The 15,687-nt window shown below is 45.7% G+C and overlaps 1 protein-coding gene across 1 annotated transcript in view; it reads right to left on the reverse strand.

Moving 5' to 3' along the window:
- The window catches only part of MID2 (midline 2), a 203,374-nt gene that overhangs the window by 133,051 nt on the left and 54,636 nt on the right, over positions 1-15,687 (reverse strand). The window lies entirely within an intron of this gene.

Raw genomic sequence — 15,687 nt, forward strand, 5'->3', positions numbered from 1 at the left:
TAACTTTCACAGATTCTATCTCCCAATTACTGACTGGGAAACTTTTCCTTAAATTTGTGGGCTGTGATGACTCCAAACCTGCTATGTTTTCCGATGTCTCATGGCAGAGGAGGGTAAGAACATTTTCACGTTTGAGGCTCAAGGGCAAAGTACATCCAAAATGCAAGTACCCAGAGCGGTCTCTTACGCATAGCCGAGAAAGAGGAAATGCCGCACCCCAAAAAAGAGGGCACAGAATTGCATAATTTCATATGTATATGCAAATTGAAAAAGAATGACTGTAATTTACATAGAAATAAGATTCATCTCATCCTAACAAGGAAGACTGGGACCAGATGACCCTCTGCTGCTGTCCAAGTGCTAACTGCGAATGGGCAACTCCGAGCGCCTTGCTCTCCTTTCTTTTATTGTTAAATTGGACATTGGTTGGACAGCCTTCAGCTAGAGGGTGCCTTCGAATACTGGGATGTCCAATGGAAGCCATTCAAATAGAGGATTGTTAAGAATATAACATAAGAACACCAGAAGAGCCCTGCTGGATCAGACCAAGGGCCCATATAGGCCAGCACTCTGCTCACAGTCACTGTCACTCTGCAACAGCATGTAAGGCACCTTGGGTTCCTTGTAGAGGAAAACAACTCCAGGCACTCTTGAATGAAACGGATTATCTAGATCCATTTCAATCGGGTTTCAGGCCTGGTTTTGGAACGGAAACTGCCTTGGTCGCCCTGTGGGATGACCTCTGCCGGGAGAGAGACAGGGGGAGTGCGACCCTGTTGGTTCTCCTGGACCTCTCAGCGGCCTTCGATACCATCGACCATGGTGTCCTTCTGGATAGGTTGTCTGAGCTGGGAGTTGGAGGTACTGCGTTGCAGTGGTTCCGCTCCTACTTGGATGGCCGATTCCAGAAGGTGGTGCTGGGGGATTATTGCTCTGTGCCGTGGCTCCTAAGCCATGGGGTTCCACAGGGCTCTATCTTATCCCCTATGCTGTTTAACATATACATGAAGCTGCTGGAGGAGGTTATCCGGAGATGTGGACTGAGGTGTCATCAATATGCGGATGATACCCAGCTCTACCTTTCCTTTTCATCAAATCCAGGTGAGGCAGTGACTGTTCTGAACCAGTGCCTGGGCACGGTAATGGACTGGATGAGGGCTAACGCTAAGCCACGAATGGTGCAGCAAATGGTTAATGAGCATTTTTAAACCGGAGTTATGTAGCCACTTCTGTCTTATACTCATGTTTATGGTTTTGTGGAACTTTTGTTACTTTCATCAATTATGGATTTTATTATGTGCCTTTTTCTGGTTGTATGCCGCTTTGAGAGAAGTCCTGCCCTGAAAGGCAGCCTATAAAGATTTCAAATAAATAGATAAATAGCCCCAACCATTGCACTCACGGGAAAGTTGCTCCAACCCAGTTCATCCTTTGCATCAACCAAACTGTACACAGAACTCCCAAGTGTGGCCAGACCATGGAACTATATTCATTATACAAAAAACCTACGGTTTACAAAACAACGTTAAGGCTCTACAGTTTTCAACCATGCACCAAAAAGCAGGGAAATTGGGAGTTAAGGCTCACAAGCCTTAACGCCACATCCTCCCTAAAGAGGCAGAAAGTGCCAGTGAAATTCTCATTCTCCCAAATCAGATAAACCATGAGGACAGGATGGAGAATAGGATTTGCTGTGGTGACAGCGGAGTTGTGGAAAACTGATGACGAACAACTTAGGGCAACTTAGGGCATATATAGAGCTATGGAAAGCATAGGTGGACGGGTAAAGAGATTTAGTTCTGGGGTGCCCTGAATTGAATTGAATTGAATTGAAACGACAATTGTCTCGTTTAGTTTACATAGTTTTGCCTAGGGAGAAGTTTCCAAGAGATTAGACCCTCTTCAGGTGGGAAGAGAAGTTTATTGCTTAAAGAAAGCTTTGTGGATTACTTAGCAGGCTTCGTTTTTTGTCTCCTAAGAAGGTAGGAGGTTTTTTAAGAAACACGTCACCATGCATATGCCCGAGGCAACGTGCAGCCCTGCCCTAAAGCAAATAGCAGAGCCAGGTTCACACTTAGGGTGAAGAACTTCCTGCAACCGAAGAACTCTGTATCTTATCTTTGCTCCAAGATGGAAATGTCCCCTCGTTCCATGGCAAGGAGAACCGGAGCCACAACGCAAAGGCGCCATGTGTCCCAGGCTACCTCGCCCTCTTCAGCTTTTGATAAAGCATTTAATATTCCTCCCATAAATAGAATATATTTAATATTCAAGGTGCTCCTTCGCTGGCGTAATGAATATTCAGGTGGTGAATTAGCATACCACAGTGAATTTTGCATGGGGTACACCACGGAGCATTCTGAACACGCCATGTTCTTGAGAGCCTTTCTCGGGGCATGCAGCGGCAAGGATCGCGATGCACTCGGAAGAGGGGGGGAGAGGAGTTCATCAATATGCATTCCCCCACACACACCCCTCACCACTTGTTAATACACTCTGGTTTCCATGTTCGGGCTTTGAGACGTAGACAAGGGCTCTTATTCTGCCATTACAGGTTTTGCAGGTGCCGTTGGGGATTTGTCTGACAGTGAGATGTGCATCTTTAAAAAGTGTAATTTGAATGTCATCGTGACAGGAAATGTTGACATGCTTTTAAAAGAATTTCCCCTGCTGCACGTGAGGAGGTGAAACCTCTGCCCCCTCCCCTTCCCCATTTGGATTTGGGGATTCTAAACCTGCCATTGATTTAACCGCTACTGACAGGAAGGTATGGAATTGCCCCAAAATATGGTTTATTTTTGGCCTTTTCCTCCCACTACTCCACCACCAGCATATGGTTTGCCCCCTGCCCCCCTGGCCCATCTCTCACTTGAGTTCATCTGGTACAATTTGCTCAGCCAAAACCTTTCTCCAGTTTGACTTATTACGAACATAAGAACATCAGAAGAGCCCTGATGCTGGATCAGACCAAGGGTCCATCTAGTCCAGCACTCTGTTCACACAGTGACCAACCAGCCATCGGCCAGGGATGAACAAGCAGGACATGGGGCAACAGCTCCCTCCCGCCCATGTTCCCCAGCAACTGATGCACACAGGCTTATTTCATCTGATCTCAGGGAATCGGGAAGATGGAGGACAGGGTGGAAGAAAGCACCTGATCCTGCTTTGGAACGGTGGTTAAGGGTGCTTCCAGACAGACACAACCATTCAAAAGCCATTGCATGGAAATGGACAGAAGCAGCATTGGGGAAACATGGAAGGCATCCAGATGTGAGACATCCTCATCTGGGCCCATTATTATTATTATTATTATTATTATTATTATTATTATTATTTCTTACCCGCCTCTCCGTCTGGATCAGGGGGACAAGAAGAAGTATAAAATACATAAAACTGAATTAAAAACAAAGTATACATTATTAAAACATCCTAAAAACATCCTAAAATTCCACTGGATAGGCCTGCCGGAATAGATCAGTCTTGATAGCTTTCTTGAATGCTAAAAGACTGTTAAGTTGACGAGTCTCCTCTGGCAGGCCATTCCACAGTCTGGGATCAGCAGAAGAGAAGGTTCTCTGGGTAATACATGTCAGTCTAATTTTGGCAGACTGGAGTAGATTCTTCCCAGATGACCTGAGTGAACAGGGCGGATTGTACAGGAGAAGGCGATCCAGCAGGTAGCCTGGATCCAAAGTTCTGTGAGTGAGGCAGGGCACAATAGAGTCTCTTCTGGAAGCACCTGAACTCTAAATGGATGACCGGTCTCCTCTAGCAGTACGATATATCGAAGGGAAAGTATCCAAAGCTTTTATGGCGGGTGTGTGTGGGGGGGTGTTGAACCTCTTTTCAGTCCAAGGGTTGAATTCTATTTCAGGAAGCTCTCAGGGGCTGAATTCCAGTGGTGAGCGGGGCTTCGATCAATTTATTTATTTATTTATTTTTATTTATTTATTTATTTATTACATTTTTATACCGCCCAATAGCCAAAGCTCTCTGGGCGGTTCATCAAAAGGGGTGGAGCCAAAAGACCAGCACATATTGGCTTAGGTGAGTCATCTCAGCCTTTTAAAATGGGGGAAGGACGGCACACAACACTGCCAGGAAAACACAAAACGATTGGTTGAGGAAAAGGGGGAGGGGCTGGGAATGTGGCCCTCTGGGAAACCTACGAAACCTATGAAATTTACGCAAAGTTCCTGCTGAAACTGGGAAACATACATGGGAGAAAGTTGGGACAGATTTGGGGGACAGTATGCTAAACGCTACTTTTCAAATTACATAAATTCTTGCAAACCCTCTTACGGATTATTTGCACATTTCTCCACACAACGAATTTTTAAAAATCCAAATCTGTCTGTGAACAGCTCTTGGAACGAATGAAAACGCGCAACTCACGGAATACACGCGGGACAGACTTCACAAACCCCAAAAGTCCCTGGTGGACTTTTGCTTTCGGTCAGCTGTCTTGCATAGGAAAAGGTTTGCCTACCCCTTTCTTAAAACGTCCCAGCTATGGTGAGATGAAAAGACACCTTGGACCCAAAAGCGGGTCCCACAAGTCCTTGAAGGGCACATCTACACATTCGAGCAGAAAGCCCCCAGCAGAAGCTCATTCCCTGTGCTTTGTACATCTTCTCTTAATGACTGAGCTGGTTCCTCCTGTTCGCAGGCCGCGTTTAGCTGTGCTCAGCGCTGATTGGCCAGTTCCCTGTGCCATCACAAACCTTCTTCCCTCTGGAGCAATTTCTCAATTTTTAAAAGAGAGAGAGAGAGATCTGTGCAGGTACATACATGCTGTGGTTGAAACAAGGCAAGAAATGTGCTATCAAATGAACGTCAATACTGCGCTTTAAAAATAAAACACAAACAATTCATGCGAGGCATGGTGATGAGGAGAGCGACACAAGTGAATGTGTCCCTGATGGATTTGCCAAGTAATTATGCCTGTAAATGGCATTTTGAATTCCCCAACCCACCGTGATGGAGTACGCACCATGGTGTTTATTTGGCGCATGTCTGTATGCACCCAAGGAGTGCCATAGGTCCAGCCTTGTCCTCTGCTAGCAGCAGTGACCATCTGAGGCTTCCGGGGGGGGGGGGGGATAAAAGGCCTGGAGACAAAAAAGGTAGCTGTCGCTCATCCTTCCAAGCTAACAAGCTATCCCTGCATCTCTGAGGTTTGTGCCCTGCAGCAGGACGAGTGGCTGTTATCCCTCGAAGCGTCTGACCTCGCTATTCAGCTTGGCACAGCTTTTTTTCTACTGCAGGGCTATCTTTGACTTTGAAAGACTTTGTACAAAGTTCAAGCCTGGCAAGCAAAGAAAAAAAGGGGGGGGAACCAGCCCCACATGTAACCTACCAGGCCCACAGATGCAGCAAATAAGCTGAATCGCCTTTGCAAATAAGACAGCAGGGAAAACACGGGAAAGAAACCTAGTAATTTGCCCTTCTTTGTGCACGCTAAAGATGCATGGAGGATCTTGTTTATTTTATTAATTTTGAAGGTTTTTTAACCTGCCTCGAAGGGTGACTTACAGTATTTCCCAAAACACAAACATACAATTTACAATTACACACACACACACACACACACACACACACACACACCAGCTAATGGCTTTAAACACTAGACTGGAATAAATATGTCCCCAAGTTTTTTGAGGGGGGCAGGGTTAAGCCCGCAGTGATGAGGCCATATGTATCTCCCTGGGGAAGGAATTCCAAAGGTGTGGGGCCACCACTGAGAAAGTCCTGTTCCCAGAACCTGCCAGCCTAATGGCTCTTGCTGGCGGACCGGAGAGTGCTTTGATCTTAATAGAGCAAGCTCCTAGAAGTTGAAGTGGTTCTTCAGAAGACATGGTCTCAGACCTTTTAGAGATCTAAAGGCCAGAACCAGTACCCTGAATTAGGCCCAGATACTAAGAAGTGGCCACTGTAAACAATAAATAGGAGTAATACAATCCAAACATCTAGCTCTCACAATGTCCTAGCTGCCACATTCTGTACTCATTGCATTTTCTAAATAGTCTTCAAGGGCAACCCCACATAAAGCACATTACCGTAATCTAACCTGGATGTAAGCAAGGCATGTGTCACTACAGCTAGGTTAGCTTTCTCTAGATAGGGCCGCAGCTGCCGAATAGGGATGTATGAAAATTTTGTTTATGTTCGCAAATCGTATAGACATTTGCCATTCATAATGCTGAATGTGAATTAGCAGGAGTGAATGTTCTCCAGAAATATTCACAAATTCCCAAACTTGAGTTCACATTCGGAATAAGCACATGTCCATGCTTTATTCTATGGGAGGTTGCATTTGGGCACACTCTTTTTAAAAGTGTGATTTTTTCCAATTAAAACAACATTTTTCAAGAACGCAAGCAAACACGGCAAACAAGGCGAACCAAGCTTCAAGGTGGTGCTTCAAGAAACTTGGCGGTCATGAAAATTACTTTCACCCATCCTTACTGCTGAATGGGGCCAGCCCTAACATGAGGCAGAGTGAGGCAGTTGCCTCAGGCGGCAGACTGGGGTGCTATAAAAGGCCAGCAAACTGGTAGTTATTCACCTTGATTTTATTGATTCCTACTGCCACAGATGGGGAGCGGTGCTTGTGGGATTTTCTGCCTCATGCACTGAAATGACTTTGGTGCCTTTAGACACAACAGGTGGGGGTGTCATTTACTGCTCTGCCTCAGGCAGCAAAATGTTTTAGGCCAGCCCTACTGCTGAAGCAGCCTAGGCTGGTCACATTCACTCCTAGCTTGCTTCACAACTTCACAATGATGGACTTACAATCACAGTGGTTCAAGAAAGGAAAAAAATTGGATTCTCACCTCACACACGAATCCTTAAAGTGGCGATCATCTGGTCATAAGCACATGGAGACGCCATTTGCACGAAACAATAGGGTGACCATATGGAAAGGAGGACAGGGCTCCTGTATCTTTAAAAGTTGTATTGAAAAGAGAATTTCTGCATTTGTATATACGGAGAACCTGGTGAAATCTCCTCTTCATCACAACAGTTAAAGCTGCAGGTGCCCTGCCCTCTTTTAAATCTGGTCACTCTAGTATAGCTCCTGCAGCTTTAACTGTTGTGATGAAGAGGGAATTTCACCAGGTTCTCCATATATACAAGTGACACCTGCTAAAATTCCCTTTTCTATGCAACTGTTAAAGATACAGGAGCCCTGTCCTCCTTTTCATATGGTCACCGTATGAAACAAGATCTCCATGTCAGTCACGTACGCATGGCCACCCTTTTCCAGCCCTTGCCCTCAGGAGAAGGCCCCTCCGCACCTGCCACCGAAGGAACCACGGGGACGTGGCACAGGGCGCTTCCTGCCAAACCTAGAAATTCAAAATGAAGCAGTAGCCAGGGCCAGCTTTATATTTTATTTTATTTTATTTTATTTACAGACCAAAGATATACTCAGTCATGTCCTAGATTTATTCCTCTCCTAGCCCCTTCGAGCTATCTAGGCCAGCAAAATTCTAATTTGAATATGACTCACAATGTTAAATAAATTAAAGCCGATGGGTGTCCTCGCCAACAACTTTTCCAGCTTTTGTTGCTTAATGTCAGAGCTTCAAAGGCCAGCTTTTGAATGTTCGTTGGAGGCGGCGTTTCACCACATTAGCCCACTGGCTATGGAGCAGGAGGGGGGGAAGCAAAAAATCAGTGCTGTGCCTAGAGAGAGGATCAGGCTCAGGCTCACGGGCGTCTCATGCTGCAGAACTGATGATAATTGGTGTGCATGTTTCATTCGTTCTCGCTCGCTCGTTCCCACCCCTCCCATCTGCATGGTGTGGAAAGCTGGTGGGTTCCCAGATCCTTATACGTGCAGTTTTCAATGGCTCCGTGCAGATGCAAAACTGGGTCCCTGCAAACCATGGTTTGGAGATCTAGATCGTCTTCTCCAACCCATCTAGCATGAACCAGTCATGTTCCTTTTCTCTGTGACTTAGGCCTTAGCTAGACCTAAGGTTTATCCCAGGATCATCCCGGGGTCATCCCTGTTAATCTAAGTGACACACAGGGGATCCCGGGAGCAGGCATGGACGACCCCGGGACAATCCCGGGATAAACCTTAGGTCTAGCTAAGGCCTTATCATCATGATTCATTATTACATTTGCACCAATGCTAGTCACGGGTATCATTAAACAGGTTCCATCTTAACCAGGATTTGAAGCACAGTCTTCGAAGGAGGCTTGAAAAGCCTAGTTAAGAAGGAACTTGGTCAGTGTTACCCACAATTAGTGTTGGTGCAGACATCTTGAAAGCAAGTCCTCTCCATAGTGGCATCCACTTTCCAGAACACCCTCCCCTTGCGGGAGGGAGAAAATGGGGTGTTTATAAACACCTCCTGAAAACGTCCTTGTTTGTGCAATCTTTCTCTGGCTTGTAACTGATGTCTGGTGGATTCTGCCCAATGTCCATCTATAGCAGGAGGGCGGAACATTTTTCCTGTCAAGGATGGTTTGCGTTAGCTCAGCTAAAACTTGCTGGGATCTAGCAGAGGGTGTGGCCAGAGTCGTAAGTGGGCAGAGTTAAGGATATCTTACTTGTATTCCGATTACATTATTATTTATTAATTAAAATTATTATTATTATTATTATTATTATTATTATTATTATTATTATTATTATTATTCAGAACATTACATTTCTATACTGCCCAAAACCCAAAGCTCTTTTTTGTTCAGTATGCAACAGGGGAAGGAAGGAGATATTTACATCCAGGCATTCGCCTTCCCCAACTCCTTCATCAGCTTTGTAGCTGGGGGACAGAGTAAATCATATTGAAAACCCGGAGCAGGGCTGGTGAAGAGGAGCAGCTGGCGAGAGACCAGGGCTCTGGATTACAAGGCCTGGAGGCCCACATTGGGCTTCCAGGCTTGAGTACCCCATCCTTGACCTACAGCAGGGGTTTTGAACCTCAAGCCTGCAGACCAAATCTGGCCATCCTTCAAGCCAAATCCCGCTCCCGAGGGTCCCCTAGATGGGCCATGTGTTTCCTTCCCCTTTCTCTCTCCCCGCCAACCGCCCATCATTCGGGTGCTTCAGAGCTTTGGCCCAACTTTCCCCCACATTATTGTAAAAGGTTGAAATCTCTCTCCTAAAGCTTCATTACTGGCCGTAAAAGCTTGAGGCTAAAATATGCTGATACTTAGGGTGTTTGGGGTATTCTCGCCCAAACCCTTTGGCTCCGCCCCATTCTGCCTTCAGCCCCGCCCACCAGTGGGACGCAGCTCCCGGAAGCATCTCTGAAACGGAACTCAAGAGCATGGGCTGAAAGGGGTCACTGGTTCACAGAAAGGGGGACTTCCTGATCGGCCCACCAGAATGTCCCAAGCTGGGCCTAGAACGGGGTGCGTGAAAAATGCACACACCACCCCCATTGCTGCGATTGGGTACGAGCGACTTCCACGCATTCAGAGCACAGGCCTCAATCAGGCCCATCACCGCTTCAAAAGCTGGCAGACGAAAAAGCCCGATGAAAGGGGGGAAACAGCAGGTTGTTAACCTGTTGCATTCGGAGGCGGCGTGACGTTCCGAAGAAAGAACCGCCAGCGAGGGTTTCAAGTTCCCCAGCTGTTTCTGCTGGCACAGAATCCACCACCACCACCACCAGGCAACTCCATCCCTCCGCCGTGGTCCCCCTCCGCTTCTTTTATCTAGGTCAAGCTTTTACTTTTACGCATAATCTCCATTCATTTTTAATTTGATCTTTAGCCCTAATTCTTCGTAACTCTGAACAGTAGCCGGCTTTCCGTGCTCGCGTGGTGAGAGGGACCCGTTTTTCCAAGGCTCGAACAATTTGCTGAGCGTGCAAAAAAAGAAAGGGGGGAGGGAGAAAGAAAAACCAGAACTGGGTCGGGAGGGCGGGTGGAGAAGGAAGAGGAGCAGGCAGCAGGCATAGATTGTGCTCATTCATAGAATCATAGAATCCTAGAACAGCAGAGTTGGAAGGGGCCTACAAGGCCATCGAGTCCAACCCCCTGCTCAATGCAAGAATCCACCCTAAAGCATCCCTGACAGATGCTTGTCCAGCTGCCTCTTGAAGGCCTCTAGTGTGGGAGAGCCCACCACCTCCCTAGGTAACTGGTTCCATTGTCGTACTGCTCTAACAGTCAGGAAGTTTTTCCTGATGTCCAGCTGGAATCTGGCTTCCTTTAACTTGAGCCCGTTATTCCGTGTCCTGCACTCTGGGAAGATCGAGAAGAGATCCTGGCCCTCCTCTGTGTGACAACCTTTTAAGTATTTGAAGAGTGCTCTCATGTCTCCCCTCAATCTTCTCTTTGTTTCCAGACCCCTGATCATCCTGGTTGCCCTCCTCCTCCTTCATACACACAGACCCCTAAAAAACCCAGAAAAGGAGCAAAGCCTCCTGCATTCATGTAGAAAGGTGTTCAAACAGTAAAAGCAAAGCGTGAGAGTGGGTAGCTGAACCCTCTTCCCTGCAGTACCTGCCCTCCCCAGGGTTGTTGCCATTATTTGCAACTAAGATTGTAGTGCCTGAATTTGCTTTCCTTTTGCCCCTCCTCCTCCTCCCTCCCAATCCCCTTTCCTTTTGTGTCATGTCTTTTAGATTGTAAGCCTGTGGGCAGGGACTGTCAAGAAATACTTTTGTAAGCCGCCGTGAGAGCCTTTTTTGGCTGAATGGCGGCATAAAAACCCTTAAATAAATAAATAAATAAATTATTTTCCATTCTTCCTGGCTCCGGTGGTGTAGTAGAGCCAAGGTTCACAGGGACACAGTACAGGTACTTTTTAAATAGCAGGGACCCCGACCCCATCTGCCGCCCCCTCAGAATTCCCTGTTCCGTCTGAGCATAGCTACAATCCTCACAATAGCTGGCAGGAAATAAATTTCTTCGGCAACCATATCTTGTTCCCAGTTTCAATGCAAAGTATTTGGGGTAGCTTGGTCTGGAAGAGGCAACGAAGAGCCATGAGCTTTTCCCGAGACCTGTTCCAGGAGGAGATAAAACCTAGTAGAACTGGTTAGGCAAGGCAACGAAACCCTGTGCTCCGGCTACTACCTGCCCAATATATGAGAGTCCGCCACCCACGCACTTTCAAGCCTATCTCTACAGTCTTGAGGGCTAGGAACCTGAGAGGCTCAGGATAATGAATTCTATGCTCAGTACCCATTTCTCCACTGGCACTGTGAAGTCTCAGGCTAGAACCTCAGGAAGCATCTCTCTTACTGTCAATAATGTTACGCTTACTCCAGTCAAGGAAGCTCGTAGTCTTGGCTTTATATTTGACTCCTCGCTCTCCTTTATTCCTCATATTGAGGCAGTAGCTAAATCCTGTCGTTTTTTCCTGTATAATATTGCCAGGATTCAATCATTTTTGTCTGTCACTTCTGCCAAGACTCTTGTTCATGCATTGGTTATTTCTCGGTTGGACTACTGCAACCTTCTTCTCACTGGCCTTCCTTCTTCTCACATCAGTCCGTTGGTTTCTGTTCACCACTCTGCTGCTAAGATCATCTTCTTGGCTCGCCACTCTGACCATGTTACTCCGCCTCTGAAATCTCTTCATTGGCTTCCAATTCACCTCAGAATCCAATATAAACTACTCCTGTTGACCTACAAAGCTTTTCACAGTCTAGCTCCTTCCTACCTTTCCTCTCTCATCTCACACTATTCCCCCGCTCGTGCTCTTCGCTCCTCTGATGCCATGTTTCTTACCTGCCCAAGGGTCTCTACTTCCCTTGCTTGGCTTCATCCATTTTCTTCCACTGCCCCTTATGCCTGGAACGCTCTTCCAGAACATTTGCGAACTACAAGTTCAATCGCAATTTTTAAAACTCAGCTAAAAACTTTTCTTTTTTCTAAAGCTTTTAAAACTTGATTTTGATCTGACTTTTATACTGTTAGTTTTACTCTACCCCTGTGCCTGTTTGATGCATTCTCTTCCCCTTCTTATTGTTTTATTATGATTTTATTAGAATGTAAGCCTATGCGGCAGGGTTTTGCTATCTTATTGTTTTACTCTGTACAGCACCATGTACACTGATGGTGCTATATAAATAAATAAATAAATAAAAATAATAATAGCATCATGCCTGGATCCAGATCCAGCTGAGAGCCCCCTCCCTGCTGCTACCAGCTGTCACTGCTGAGGCTATTAGAGGGAGAGGAAGCAGCACTGTGTCCATGACCTGCTGAACTTTGCAACTAAGAATTTAGTGCCCAAATTTGCTTTTTTTTTCCTCCCAATCCTCTTACCTTTTGTGTCATGTTTTTTTAGATTGTAAGCCTGTGGGCAGGGACTGTCTTAAGAATTATTTTTGTAAGCCACCTTGAAAGCCTTTTTTGGCTAAAGTGTGGGATAAAAGTGCTATAATAAATATCTAAACTTCTGCAGCTTTCTTAAAGGTATGCCATTATTTAAATTGCATGGGTATGTCCCAGTCTTTTTAATAGTTCTCTTTGAATAAATGTTGGGATATTCTTAACTCTGCCCCGTCTGAAGCCTCAGAAATGGAGCGAGGGATAAATATGAATTAAGAGATCACATCACGTTGCCAAACCGGTCCCCTTCGGAGGATAGGAGATGGCACCTCTTTGTTGAGTCACACAGAATTCATCCTTAGGCTGAGATGTTCAAAGCAGGGAAACGGGTTGAAGAGGGGAATCAAGTTGCATTGTTAAGTTGATGTTTACCCAGCTATGCCTTCCACCACAAAAGGACAGAGAAGCAGGAATTGAGTTAATGCAAGCACTGCTAATTAGATTAAAAAGAGAATCTGCTGTTAACATCCCTCTGCAGGACAAAACTGGACATGGGGGCGGGGGGGGAAGCTATGTTCCCAAACGGTACGCACAACAACCAGGAATAAACCAGGATTGTACCATCAGCACCATCTGAGATAGACACAGGCTAACCCTAACCCTTAGAAAAGAAGACCAATCATAGAATTATAGAATAGTAGAATTGGAAGGGGCCTATAAGGCCATCGAGTCCAACTCCCTGCTCAATGCAGGAATCCACCCTAAAGCATCCCTGACAGATGGTTGTCCAGCTGCCTCCTGAAGGCCTCTAGGTCATTGGTTCCATTGTCGTACTGCTCTAACAGACAGGAAGTTTTTTCCTGATGTCCAGCTGGAATCTGGCTTCCTTTAACTTGAGCCCGTTATTCCGTGACCTGCACTCTGGGAGGATCGAGAAGAGATCCTGGCCCTCCTCTGTGTGACAACCTTTCAAGTATTTGAAGAGTGCTATCATGTCTCCCCTCAATCTTCTCTTCTCCAGGCTAAACATGCCCAGTTATTTCAGTCTCTCGTCATAGGGCTTTGTTTCCAGACCCCTGATCAGTTTGCAGACCACTGATCTCTATTGGTTATATAGGCTCAGTTCAGACAACACATTAGTCAACGCAGTGTGAAAACTCCACTCAGCAGTTGAGTTTTTAGGCAGTTCTCCCCCACACAACATGCTCTAACCCCACCGTTGTGACTGTGAGCTACCGTGGAGTTTAGTAAAATCCATCACAATGTTTGATTGACAGTTCCTCCGCCTTCTCCCCTGGTCCTCCCGATGGTACCCCATCAGCCATTGATGCAAAAAAACCAATCCCAATGGCTCTCCTAGAGCGGCACTCACTCCTTTAGCTGCTCTTGCCAGGAAACTCTGTAGCCAGTGGGAAAAGTCAACACAACACAATGGAAAACTCCACGGAGTCCGCCATACAATACACAACACAACAGTTGTGCAGGAACTCTCCTCTGCATAGCGTGGATATTCTGCGTTGAGTGTTTTCCAAAAAAAACCCTCCCCCGTTGCATGGAGTTTTCCCGCCAGAAAACACATTTCTCAATGGTGGTGTAAAAACTCCACCGTGGAGTTCCAAAACGACGTTGAGAAATGTGCTGACTGAACTGAGCCATTCAGTCTTTCCAGAGAGACGGTTCCTAGCGCTTCCAGTCCAAAGGCATTGTGCAATTTTTCTTTCTGTCCTGAATGGATTTTTTACGGTATGGAAAAAAACGGAAGCAGTGGAAAAATGCTGGAAGGGTTACAAATGAAAGACAACGACATCTGGGCCTCCCGTAACGTTCAGTGTTCAGGGCAGGAGAATTTGCACAATTTGGTCTAGAAGAATCCAGAAACAGATGCCCCCCCCCAAAAAAAAATAATAAGAGTAAAACATAATATAAGGTGGCTACCAAGAGGAGGGCCTTCTCTGCTGTGGCACCCCATCTACGTTATACTCTTTTCGACGCCAGGTGAAGACTTCTTTATTTTCTCAGTATTTTAACAGTTTGTCATCTTAGTTTAACTTTATTGTTTTAAATCTGTATTAATCTCTGCATTGCGGCTCATTTTTATCCTGGTTGTGCTTTTATATTGTACTTGTATACTGTGTTTTTATATACTGTTGTTTGTTTTATAATAGTCTTCACGGTTTTAATTTTTGTGAACCGTTCAGAGAGCTTCGGCTATTGGGCGGTACAGAAATGCAATACATAAATAAATTAGTCCCTTGAAATTGACTAAGCCACAAATTAGTTTTGGGAATGCACCAGCCAGGCAGTCAGCTGAAGGCAAAGAGATGGCATTACCTATTGGGTAGCTTGGATGAAGAATGGTCTCAGGTTAAGAACAAGAGCGTAAAGGACCGCAAGTGATTATTTTTCTCATCAACTGGCTAAAAGGGCTGGGACTAAAGTATCTCAAGTATCTTCTCCTCCTGCAAGAACTGGATCAATTTCTGAGGTTGTCCTCATCGCCCCTTCACCAACAGAAGCATGGCTCAACAGAAGAGGAAAAGGGCCTTCTCAGCTGCTCAAATTGGAATCGCCTCTCAAGTGATGTTGGACATCCTTTTTGCCTGTTTATGAAACAGGCTCTTAGGGTGCAATCCTATGCATGTTTAGGCAGAAATATGTTCTTCAATTCCCAACTTGCCCCAGCCAGCCTTTAAGAGCATTTGTCAGGTATAGGCTTTGTACCTAGCAGTTAGATTTATTAGGAAATGCTTTGAGAATGTCAGATGTTCCCTGCAAGCTTATTTATTTATTTAAAATATTGATATCCCGCCCTATATCACTAAGATCTCAGGGCGGCGTACAGATAAAAACATACAGTATAAAACAATAAATATACACAGTTAAAAACAAATTAAACCATGATCCAAGTTAAAACAATATATAATTTAAAAGCTATAGATACAGTTAGAACAGTGAAAACAATGTGCCAGTGAGTTTACCCATCAAAGGCTTTGTTAAAAAGCCATGTTTTTACTTGGCGTCGAAATGAAATCGATGTTGGTGCCAATCGAGCCTCCAAGGGGAGGGCGTTCCACAGTCGGGGTGCCACAACAGAGAAAGCCCTCTCCCTTGTCCCATCTTAAAGTATATGTTGCATTGGTGGGATGCGGAGAAGGGCTCCCCCAACAGATTTAAACGTCATTACCAGCACCTTGAATTCCGACCGGAAGCAGTTCCTATAGGAGTAGCTGGTTCACTCTTTTGCTTCGGCCTGGAAGCAGCTAGTTCTCTGGGAACTTCAAAGTGTTTTGGAAAAGGCGGGGGCCGTTCTTGGGAGTGGGTTGTAACATCCCGCCCTCTTGGCAGGTGGGCTTAGTTTACAGGTCAGAGGACCTGTCTGTCAAGTGGCTTTGAATAGGCCTTATATGCTGGCGCAAAAAGCTTTGCTAGGTTTCA

The sequence above is a fragment of the Elgaria multicarinata genome, chromosome 15 (genome assembly GCF_023053635.1).
Source record: "Elgaria multicarinata webbii isolate HBS135686 ecotype San Diego chromosome 15, rElgMul1.1.pri, whole genome shotgun sequence".
Taxonomy (NCBI): domain Eukaryota; kingdom Metazoa; phylum Chordata; class Lepidosauria; order Squamata; family Anguidae; genus Elgaria; species Elgaria multicarinata.